At 42.8% G+C, this 10,467-nt stretch overlaps 1 long non-coding RNA gene across 1 annotated transcript; it reads right to left on the bottom strand.

The window, feature by feature from the left end:
* Nucleotides 1–2,612: 2,612 nt before the first annotated feature.
* LOC126928001 (uncharacterized) lies at nucleotides 2,613–9,724 on the bottom strand. Its single transcript, XR_007716139.1, has 3 exons — nucleotides 9,622–9,724; nucleotides 5,392–5,826; nucleotides 2,613–2,860 (listed from the first exon to the last, which is right to left on the bottom strand). It is a non-coding gene; the product is annotated as an uncharacterized LOC126928001 (long non-coding RNA).
* Between the last annotated feature and the right edge of the window lie 743 nt (nucleotides 9,725–10,467).

The following is a 10,467-nucleotide window of genomic DNA, read 5'->3' as shown; positions in this document are numbered from 1 at the left end:
GATTTTTACGAGCGAGCGGAGCGAGCGAGCAACGATTACAATTTCCACGCTATACGTATACCTTATATTGCCTTGCATATATTTCCTGTTATTAACTAATTTTGTCAGCGATTTCGGACCACAGGTTGCACTGTACTATGTGAAGATATTACTATTTATGTAAAACTATTGATAAACTGTAAACTTTTGTCAGTACGCAGTTCGATAAAGACTTCCGGCTCCTCGGGCTGGAGCGAATATTTCAATGTTCCTATGTGCCAAACCGTTGGTTTGTGACACACCTTTACGCGTCCCTCGCTCGCTGCGCTCGCTCAAAAACGATAGCCTAACCTAAAACCATCCCTTTTGCGTTCGTTATTCGATAAGAAGGCGACTTATTTCCAATTTGCGAACGTGTCGGATCGATTGTGCGGTTGGACTAGATTTTTACGAGCGAGCGGAGCGAGCGAGCAACGATTACAATTTCCAAACTATACATTTGCGATATATTACCTTGCATATATTTCCTGTTATTACCTAATTTGAAATGCGATTTTGGACCTCACGTTGCACTGTACTATGTGGAAATATTACTATTTATGTAAACCTATTGATAAACTGTAAACATTTGTCAGTACGCAGTTCGATAAATACTTGCGGCTCCTCGGGCTGGTGCGAATATTTCAATGTCCCTATGTGCCAAACCGTTGGTTTGTGACACACCTTTACGCGTCCCTCGCTCGCTGCGCTCGCTCGAAGACTATAGCCTAACCTAAAACCAATCCCTCTTGCGTTTGTTAGTCGATAAGGAGGCGACTTATTTCAAATTTGCGATCGTATCGGATCGGATATGAGGTAGGACTAGATTTTCACGAGCGAGCGGAGCGAGCGAGCAACGATTACAATTTCCGCGCTATACATATACCTTATATTTCCTTGCATATATTTCCAGTTATTACCTAATTTTGTCTGCGAATTCGGACATCACGTTGCACTGTACTATGTGGAAATATTACTATTTATGTAAAACTATTCATAAACTGTAAACTTTTGTCAGTACGCAATTCGATAAATACTTGCGGCTCCTCGGGCTGGTGCGAATATTTCAAGGTCCCTATGTGCCAAACCGTTGGTTTGTGACACACCTTTACGCGTCCCTCGCACTCTGCGCTCGCTCGAAAACAATAGCCTAACCTAAAACCAATCCCTCTTGCGTTCGTTATTCGATAAGGAGGCGACTTATTTCAAATTTGCTAACGTGTCGGATCGGTTGTGAGGTTGGACTAGATTTTTACGAGCGAGCGGAGCGAGCGAGCAACGATTACAATTTCCACGCTATACGTATACCTTATATTGCCTTGCATATATTTCCTGTTATTGACTAATTTTGTCAGCGATTTCGGACCACAGGTTGCACTGTACTATGTGAAGATATTACTATTTATGTAAAACTATTGATAAACTGTAAACTTTTGTCAGTACGCAGTTCGATAAAGACTTCCGGCTCCTCGGGCTGGAGCGAATATTTCAATGTTCCTATGTGCCAAACCGTTGGTTTGTGACACACCTTTACGCGTCCCTCGCTCGCTGCGCTCGCTCAAAAACGATAGCCTAACCTAAAACCATCCCTTTTGCGTTCGTTATTCGATAAGAAGGCGACTTATTTCCAATTTGCGAACGTGTCGGATCGATTGTGCGGTTGGACTAGATTTTTACGAGCGAGCGGAGCGAGCGAGCAACGATTACAATTTCCAAACTATACATTTGCGATATATTACCTTGCATATATTTCCTGTTATTACCTAATTTGAAATGCGATTTTGGACCTCACGTTGCACTGTACTATGTGGAAATATTACTATTTATGTAAACCTATTGATAAACTGTAAACATTTGTCAGTACGCAGTTCGATAAATACTTGCGGCTCCTCGGGCTGGTGCGAATATTTCAAGGTCCCTATGTGCCAAACCGTTGGTTTGTGACACACCTTTACGCGTCCCTCGCTCGCTGCGCTCGCTCGAAAACTATAGCCTAACATAAAACCAATCCCTCTTGCGTTCGTTATTCGATAAGGAGGCGACTTATTTCAAATTTGCGATCGTGTCGGATCGGACGTGAGGTAGGACTATATTTTTACGAGCGTGCGGAGCGAGCGAGCAACGATTACAATTTCCGAGCTATACATATGCGATATATTACCTTGCATATATTTCCTGTTATTACCTAATTTTGTCAGCGATTTCGGACATCACGTTGCACTGTACTATGTGGAAATATTACTATTTATGTAAAACTATTGACAAACTGTAAACTTTCGTCAGTACGCAATTCGATAAAGACTTCCGGCTCCTCGGGCTGGTGCGAATATTTCAATGTCCCTATGTGCCAAACCGTTGGTTTGTGACACACCTTTAGTCATCCCGCGCTCGCTGCGCTCGCTCGAAAACTGTAGCCTAACCTAAAACCAAGCCCCCTTGCGTTCGTTATTCGATAAGGAGGCGACTTATTTTAAATTTTCGAACGTGTCGGATCGGTTGTGAGGTTGGACTAGATTTTTACGAGCGAGCGGAGCGAGCGAGCAACGATTACAATTTCCACTCAATACATATACCTTATACTGCCTTGCATGTATTTCCTGTTATTGCCCAATTTTGTCAGCGATTTCGGACATCACGTTGCACTGTACTATGTGGAAATATTTCTATTTATGTAAAACTATTGACAAACTGTAAACTTTCGTCAGTACGCAATTCGATAAAGACTTCCGGCTCCTCGGGCTGGTGCGAATATTTCAATGTCCCTATGTGCCAAACCGTTGGTTTGTGACACACCTTTACGCGTCCCTCGCTCGCTGCGCTCGCTCGAAAACTATAGCCTAACCTAAAACCAATCCCTCTTGCGTTTGTTAGTCGATAAGGAGGCGACTTATTTCAAATTTGCGATCGTATCGGATCGGATATGAGGTAGGACTAGATTTTCACGAGCGAGCGGAGCGAGCGAGCAACGATTACAATTTCCGCGCTATACATATACCTTATATTTCCTTGCATATATTTCCAGTTATTACCTAATTTTGTCTGCGAATTCGGACATCACGTTGCACTGTACTATGTGGAAATATTACTATTTATGTAAAACTATTCATAAACTGTAAACTTTTGTCAGTACGCAATTCGATAAATACTTGCGGCTCCTCGGGCTGGTGCGAATATTTCAAGGTCCCTATGTGCCAAACCGTTGGTTTGTGACACACCTTTACGCGTCCCTCGCACTCTGCGCTCGCTCGAAAACAATAGCCTAACCTAAAACCAATCCCTCTTGCGTTCGTTATTCGATAAGGAGGCGACTTATTTCAAATTTGCTAACGTGTCGGATCGGTTGTGAGGTTGGACTAGATTTTTACGAGCGAGCGGAGCGAGCGAGCAACGATTACAATTTCCACGCTATACGTATACCTTATATTGCCTTGCATATATTTCCTGTTATTGACTAATTTTGTCAGCGATTTCGGACCACAGGTTGCACTGTACTATGTGAAGATATTACTATTTATGTAAAACTATTGATAAACTGTAAACTTTTGTCAGTACGCAGTTCGATAAAGACTTCCGGCTCCTCGGGCTGGAGCGAATATTTCAATGTTCCTATGTGCCAAACCGTTGGTTTGTGACACACCTTTACGCGTCCCTCGCTCGCTGCGCTCGCTCAAAAACGATAGCCTAACCTAAAACCATCCCTTTTGCGTTCGTTATTCGATAAGAAGGCGACTTATTTCCAATTTGCGAACGTGTCGGATCGATTGTGCGGTTGGACTAGATTTTTACGAGCGAGCGGAGCGAGCGAGCAACGATTACAATTTCCAAACTATACATTTGCGATATATTACCTTGCATATATTTCCTGTTATTACCTAATTTGAAATGCGATTTTGGACCTCACGTTGCACTGTACTATGTGGAAATATTACTATTTATGTAAACCTATTGATAAACTGTAAACATTTGTCAGTACGCAGTTCGATAAATACTTGCGGCTCCTCGGGCTGGTGCGAATATTTCAAGGTCCCTATGTGCCAAACCGTTGGTTTGTGACACACCTTTACGCGTCCCTCGCTCGCTGCGCTCGCTCGAAAACTATAGCCTAACATAAAACCAATCCCTCTTGCGTTCGTTATTCGATAAGGAGGCGACTTATTTCAAATTTGCGATCGTGTCGGATCGGACGTGAGGTAGGACTATATTTTTACGAGCGTGCGGAGCGAGCGAGCAACGATTACAATTTCCGAGCTATACATATGCGATATATTACCTTGCATATATTTCCTGTTATTACCTAATTTTGTCAGCGATTTCGGACATCACGTTGCACTGTACTATGTGGAAATATTACTATTTATGTAAAACTATTGACAAACTGTAAACTTTCGTCAGTACGCAATTCGATAAAGACTTCCGGCTCCTCGGGCTGGTGCGAATATTTCAATGTCCCTATGTGCCAAACCGTTGGTTTGTGACACACCTTTAGTCATCCCGCGCTCGCTGCGCTCGCTCGAAAACTGTAGCCTAACCTAAAACCAAGCCCCCTTGCGTTCGTTATTCGATAAGGAGGCGACTTATTTTAAATTTTCGAACGTGTCGGATCGGTTGTGAGGTTGGACTAGATTTTTACGAGCGAGCGGAGCGAGCGAGCAACGATTACAATTTCCACTCAATACATATACCTTATACTGCCTTGCATGTATTTCCTGTTATTGCCCAATTTTGTCAGCGATTTCGGACATCACGTTGCACTGTACTATGTGGAAATATTTCTATTTATGTAAAACTATTGACAAACTGTAAACTTTCGTCAGTACGCAATTCGATAAAGACTTCCGGCTCCTCGGGCTGGTGCGAATATTTCAATGTCCCTATGTGCCAAACCGTTGGTTTGTGACACACCTTTACGCGTCCCTCGCTCGCTGCGCTCGCTCGAAAACTATAGCCTAACCTAAAACCAATCCCTCTTGCGTTCGTTATTCGATAAGGAGGCGATTTATTTCAAATTTGCGATCGTATCGGATCGGATATGAGGTAGGAATAGATTTTCACGAGCGAGCGGAGCGAGCGAGCAACGATTACAATTTCCGCGCTATACATATACCTTATATTGCCTTGCATATATTTCCAGTTATTACCTAATTTTGTCTGCGAATTCGGACATCACGTTGCACTGTACTATGTGGAAATATTACTATTTATGTAAAACTATTCATAAACTGTAAACTTTTGTCAGTACGCAATTCGATAAATACTTGCGGCTCCTCGGGCTGGTGCGAATATTTCAAGGTGCCTATGTGCCAAACCGTTGGTTTGTGACACACCTTTACGCGTCCCTCGCTCTCTGCGCTCGCTCGAAAACAATAGCCTAACCTAAAACCAATCCCTCTTGCGTTCGTTATTCGATAAGGAGGCGACTTATTTCAAATTTGCTAACGTGTCGGATCGGTTGTGAGGTTGGACTAGATTTTTACGAGCGAGCGGAGCGAGCGAGCAACGATTACAATTTCCACGCTATACATATACCTTATATTGCCTTGCATATATTTCCTGTTATTGACTAATTTTGTCAGCGATTTCGGACCACAGGTTGCACTGTACTATGTGAAGATATTACTATTTATGTAAAACTATTGATAAACTGTAAACTTTTGTCAGTACGCAGTTCGATAAAGACTTCCGGCTCCTCGGGCTGGAGCGAATATTTCAATGTCCCTATGTGCCAAACCGTTGGTTTGTGACACACCTTTACGCGTCCCGCGCTCGCTGCGCTCGCTCGAAAACTATAGCCTAACCTAAAACCAAGCCCTCTTGCGTTCGTTATTCGATAAGGAGGCGACATATTTACAATTTGCGAACGTGTCGGATCGGTTGTGAGGTTGGACTAGATTTTTACGAGCAAGCGGAGCGAGCGAGCAACGATTACAATTTCCAAACTATACATTTGCGATATATTACCTTGCATATATTTCCTGTGATTACCTAATTTTGTCAGCGATTTCGGACATCACGTTGCACTGTACTATGTGGAAATATTACTATTTATGTAAACCTATTGATAAACTGTAAACATTCGTCAGTACGCAGTTCGATAAATACTTGCGGCTCCTCCGGCTGGTGCGAATATTTCAAGGTCCCTATGTGCCAAACCGTTGCTTTGTGACACACCTTTACGCGAACCTCGCTCGCTGCGCTCGCTCAAAAACTATAGCCTATCCTAAAACCAATCCCTCTTGCGTTCGTTATTCGATAAGGAGGCGACTTATTTCCAATTTGCGAACGTGTCGGATCGGTTGTGAGGTTGGACTAGACTTTCACGAGCGAGCGGAGCGAGCGAGTAACGATTACAATTTCCACGCTATACAAATACCTTATATTGCCTTGCATATATTTCCAGTTATTACCTAATTTTGTCTGCGAATTCGGACAACACGTTGCACTGTACTATGTGGAGATATTACTATTTATGTAAAACTATTGATAAACTGTAAACTTTTGTCAGTACGCAGTTCGATAAAGATTTTCGGCTCCTCGGGCTGGTGCGAATATTTCAATGTCCCTATGTGCCAAACCGTTGGTTTGTGACACACCTTTACGCGTCCCTCGCTCGCTGCGCTCGCTCGAAAACGATAGCCTAACCTAAAACCATCCCTTTTGCGTTCGTTATTCGATAAGGAGGCGACTTATTTCCAGTTTGCGAACGTGTCGGATCGGTTGTGAGGTTGGACTAGATTTTTACGAGCGAGCGGAGCGAGCGAGCAACGATTACAATTTCCAAACTATACATTTGCGCTATATTACCTTGCATATATTTCCTGTTATTACCTAATTTGAAATGCGATTTTGGACCTCACGTTGCACTGTACTATGTGGAAATATTACTATTTATGTAAACCTATTGATAAACTGTAAACATTTGTCAGTACGCAGTTCGATAAATACTTGCGGCTCCTCGGGCTGGTGCGAATATTTCAATGTCCCTATGTGCCAAACCGTTGGTTTGTGACACACCTTTACGCGTCCCTCGCTCGCTGCGCTCGCTCGAAAACGATAGCCCAACCTAAAACCATCCCTTTTGCGTTCGTTATTCGATAAGGAGGCGACTTATTTCCAATTTGCGATCGTGTCGGATCGGTTGTGAGGTTGGACTAGATTTTTACGAGCGAGCGGAGCGAGCGAGCAACGATTACAATTTCCAAACTATACATTTGCGATATATTACCTTGCATATATTTCCTGTTATTACCTAATTTGAAATGCGATTTTGGACCTCACGTTGCACTGTACTATGTGGAAATATTACTATTTATGTAAACCTATTGATAAACTGTAAACATTTGTCAGTACGCAGTTCGATAAATACTTGCGGCTCCTCGGGCTGGTGCGAATATTTCAAGGTCCCTATGTGCCAAACCGTTGGTTTCTGACACACCTTTACGCGTCCGTCGCTCGCTGCCCTCGCTCGAAAACGATAGCCTAACCTAAAACCAAGCACTCCTGCTTTCGTTATTCGATAAGGAGACGAATTATTTCAAATTTGCTAACGTGTCGGATAGGTTGTGAGGTTGGAATAGATTTTTACGAGCGAGCGGAGCGAGCGAGCAACGATTACAATTTCCAAACTATACATTTGCGATATATTGCCTTGCATATATTTCCTGTTATTACCTAATTTTGTCAGCGATTTCGGACATCACGTTGCACTGTACTATGTGGAAATATTACTATTTATGTAAAACTATTGACAAATTGTAAACTTTCGTCAGTACGCAATTCGATAAAGACTTCCGGCTCCTCGGGCTGGTGCGAATATTTCAATGTCCCTATGTGCCAAACCGTTGGTTTGTGACACACCTTTAGTCATCCCGCGCTCGCTGCGCTCGCTCGAAAACTGTAGCCTAACCTAAAACCAAGCCCCCTTGCGTTCGTTATTCGATAAGGAGGCGACATATTTTAAATTTTCGAACGTGTCGGATCGGATGTGAGGTTGGACTATATTTGTACGAGCGAGCGGAGCGAGCGAGCAATGATTACAATTTCCACTCTATACATATACCTTATACTGCCTTGCATGTATTTCCTGTTATTGCCTAATTTTGTCAGCGATTTCGGAACTCACGTTGCATTGTACTATGTGGAAATGTTACTATTTATGTAAAACTATTCATAAACTGTAAACTTTTGTCAGTACGCAATTCGATAAATACTTGCGGCTCCTCGGGCTGGTGCGAATATTTCAAGGTCCCAATGTGCCAAACCGTTGATTTGTGACACACCTTTACGCGTCCCCCGCTCTCTGCGCTCGCTCGAAAACAATAGCCTAACCTAAAACCAATCCCTCTTGCGTTCGTTATTCGATAAGGAGGCGACTTATTTCAAATTTGCTAACGTGTCGGATCGGTTGTGAGGTTGGACTAGATTTTTACGAGCGAGCGGAGCGAGCGAGCAACGATTGCAATTTCCACTCTATACATATACCTTATACTGCCTTGCATGTATTTCCTGTTATTGCCTAATTTTGTCAGCGATTTCGGACCTCACGTTGCATTGTACTATGTGGAAATATTACTATTTATGTATAACTATTGATAAACTGTAAACTTTTGTCAGTACGAGGTTCGATAAAGATTTTAGGCTCCTCGGGCTGGTGCGAATATTTCAATATCCCTATGTGCCAAACCGTTGCTTTGTGACACACCTTTACACGAACCTCGCTCGCTACGCTCGCTCGACAACTATAGCCTAACATAAAACCATCCCTCTTGCGTTCGTTATTCGATAAGGAGGCGACTTATTTCCAATTTGCGAACGTGTCGGATCGGTTGTGAGGTTGGACTAGATTTTTACGAGCGAGCGGAGCGAGCGAGCAACGATTACAATTTCCAAACTATACATTTGCGATATATTACCTTGCATATATTTCCTGTTATTACCTAATTTGAAATGCGATTTTGGACCTCACGTTGCACTGTACTATGTGGAAATATTACTATTTATGTAAACCTATTGATAAACTGTAAACATTTGTCAGTACGCAGTTCGATAAATACTTGCGGCTCCTCGGGCTGGTGCGAATATTTCAAGGTCCCTATGTGCCAAACCGTTGGTTTGTGACACACCTTTACGCGTCCCTCGCTCGCTGCGCTCGCTCGAAAACTATAGCCTAACCTAAAACCAATCCCTCTTGCGTTCGTTATTCGATAAGGAGGCGACTTATTTCAAATTTGCGATCGTGTCGGATCGGATGTGAGGTAGGACTATATTTTTACGAGCGAGCGAAGCGAGCGAGCAACGATTACAATTTCCAAACTATACATTTGCGATATATTACCTTGCATATATTTCCTGTTATTACCTAATTTGAAATGCGATTTTGGACCTCACGTTGCACTGTACTATGTGGAAATATTACTATTTATGTAAACCTATTGATAAACTGTAAACATTTGTCAGTACGCAGTTCGATAAATACCTGCGGCTCCTCGGGCTGGTGCGAATATTTCAAGGTCCCTATGTGCCAAACCGTTGCTTTGTGACACACCTTTACGCGAACCTCGCTCGCTGCACTCGCTCGAAAACAATAGCCTAACCTAAAACCAATACCTCTTGCGTTCGTTATTCGATAAGGAGGCGACTTATTTCAAATTTGCTAACGTGTCGGATCGGTTGTGAGGTTGGACTAGATTTTTACGACCGAGCGGAACGAGCGAGCAACGATTACAATTTCCACTCTATACATATACCTTATACTGCCTTGCATGTATTTCCTGTTATTGCCTAATTTTGTCAGCGATTTCGGACATCACGTTGCATTGTACTATGTGGAAATATTACTATTTATGTATAACTATTGATAAACTGTAAACTTTTGTCAGTACGAGGTTCGATAAAGGTTTTAGGCTCCTCGGGCTGGTGCGAATATTTCAATATCCCTATGTGCCAAACCGTTGCTTTGTGACACACCTTTACGCGAACCTCGCTCGCTGCGCTCGCTCGAAAACGATAGCCTAACCTAAAACCATCCCTTTTGCGTTCGTTATTCGACAAGGAGGCGACTTATTTCCAATTTGCGAACGTGTCGGATCGATTGTGAGGTTGGACTAGATTTTTACGAGCGAGCGGAGCGAGCGAGCAACGATTACAATTTCCAAACTATACATTTGCGATATATTACCTTGCATATATTTCCTGTTATTACCTAATTTGAAATGCGATTTTGGACCTCACGTTGCACTGTACTATGTGGAAATATTACTATTTATGTAAACCTATTGATAAACTGTAAACATTTGTCAGTACGCAGTTCGATAAATACTTGCGGCTCCTCGGGCTGGTGCGAATATTTCAATGTCCCTATGTGCCAAACCGTTGGTTTGTGACACACCTTTACGCGTCCCTCGCTCGCTGCGCTCGCTCGAAGACTATAGCCTAACCTAAAACCAATCCCTC

Source organism: Bombus affinis, unplaced genomic scaffold (genome assembly GCF_024516045.1).
Source record: "Bombus affinis isolate iyBomAffi1 unplaced genomic scaffold, iyBomAffi1.2 ctg00000431.1, whole genome shotgun sequence".
Taxonomy (NCBI): Eukaryota; Metazoa; Arthropoda; class Insecta; order Hymenoptera; family Apidae; genus Bombus; species Bombus affinis.
Note: the sequence above shows the minus strand (reverse complement) of the source record. Positions and strands in the feature narration are given on the sequence as shown.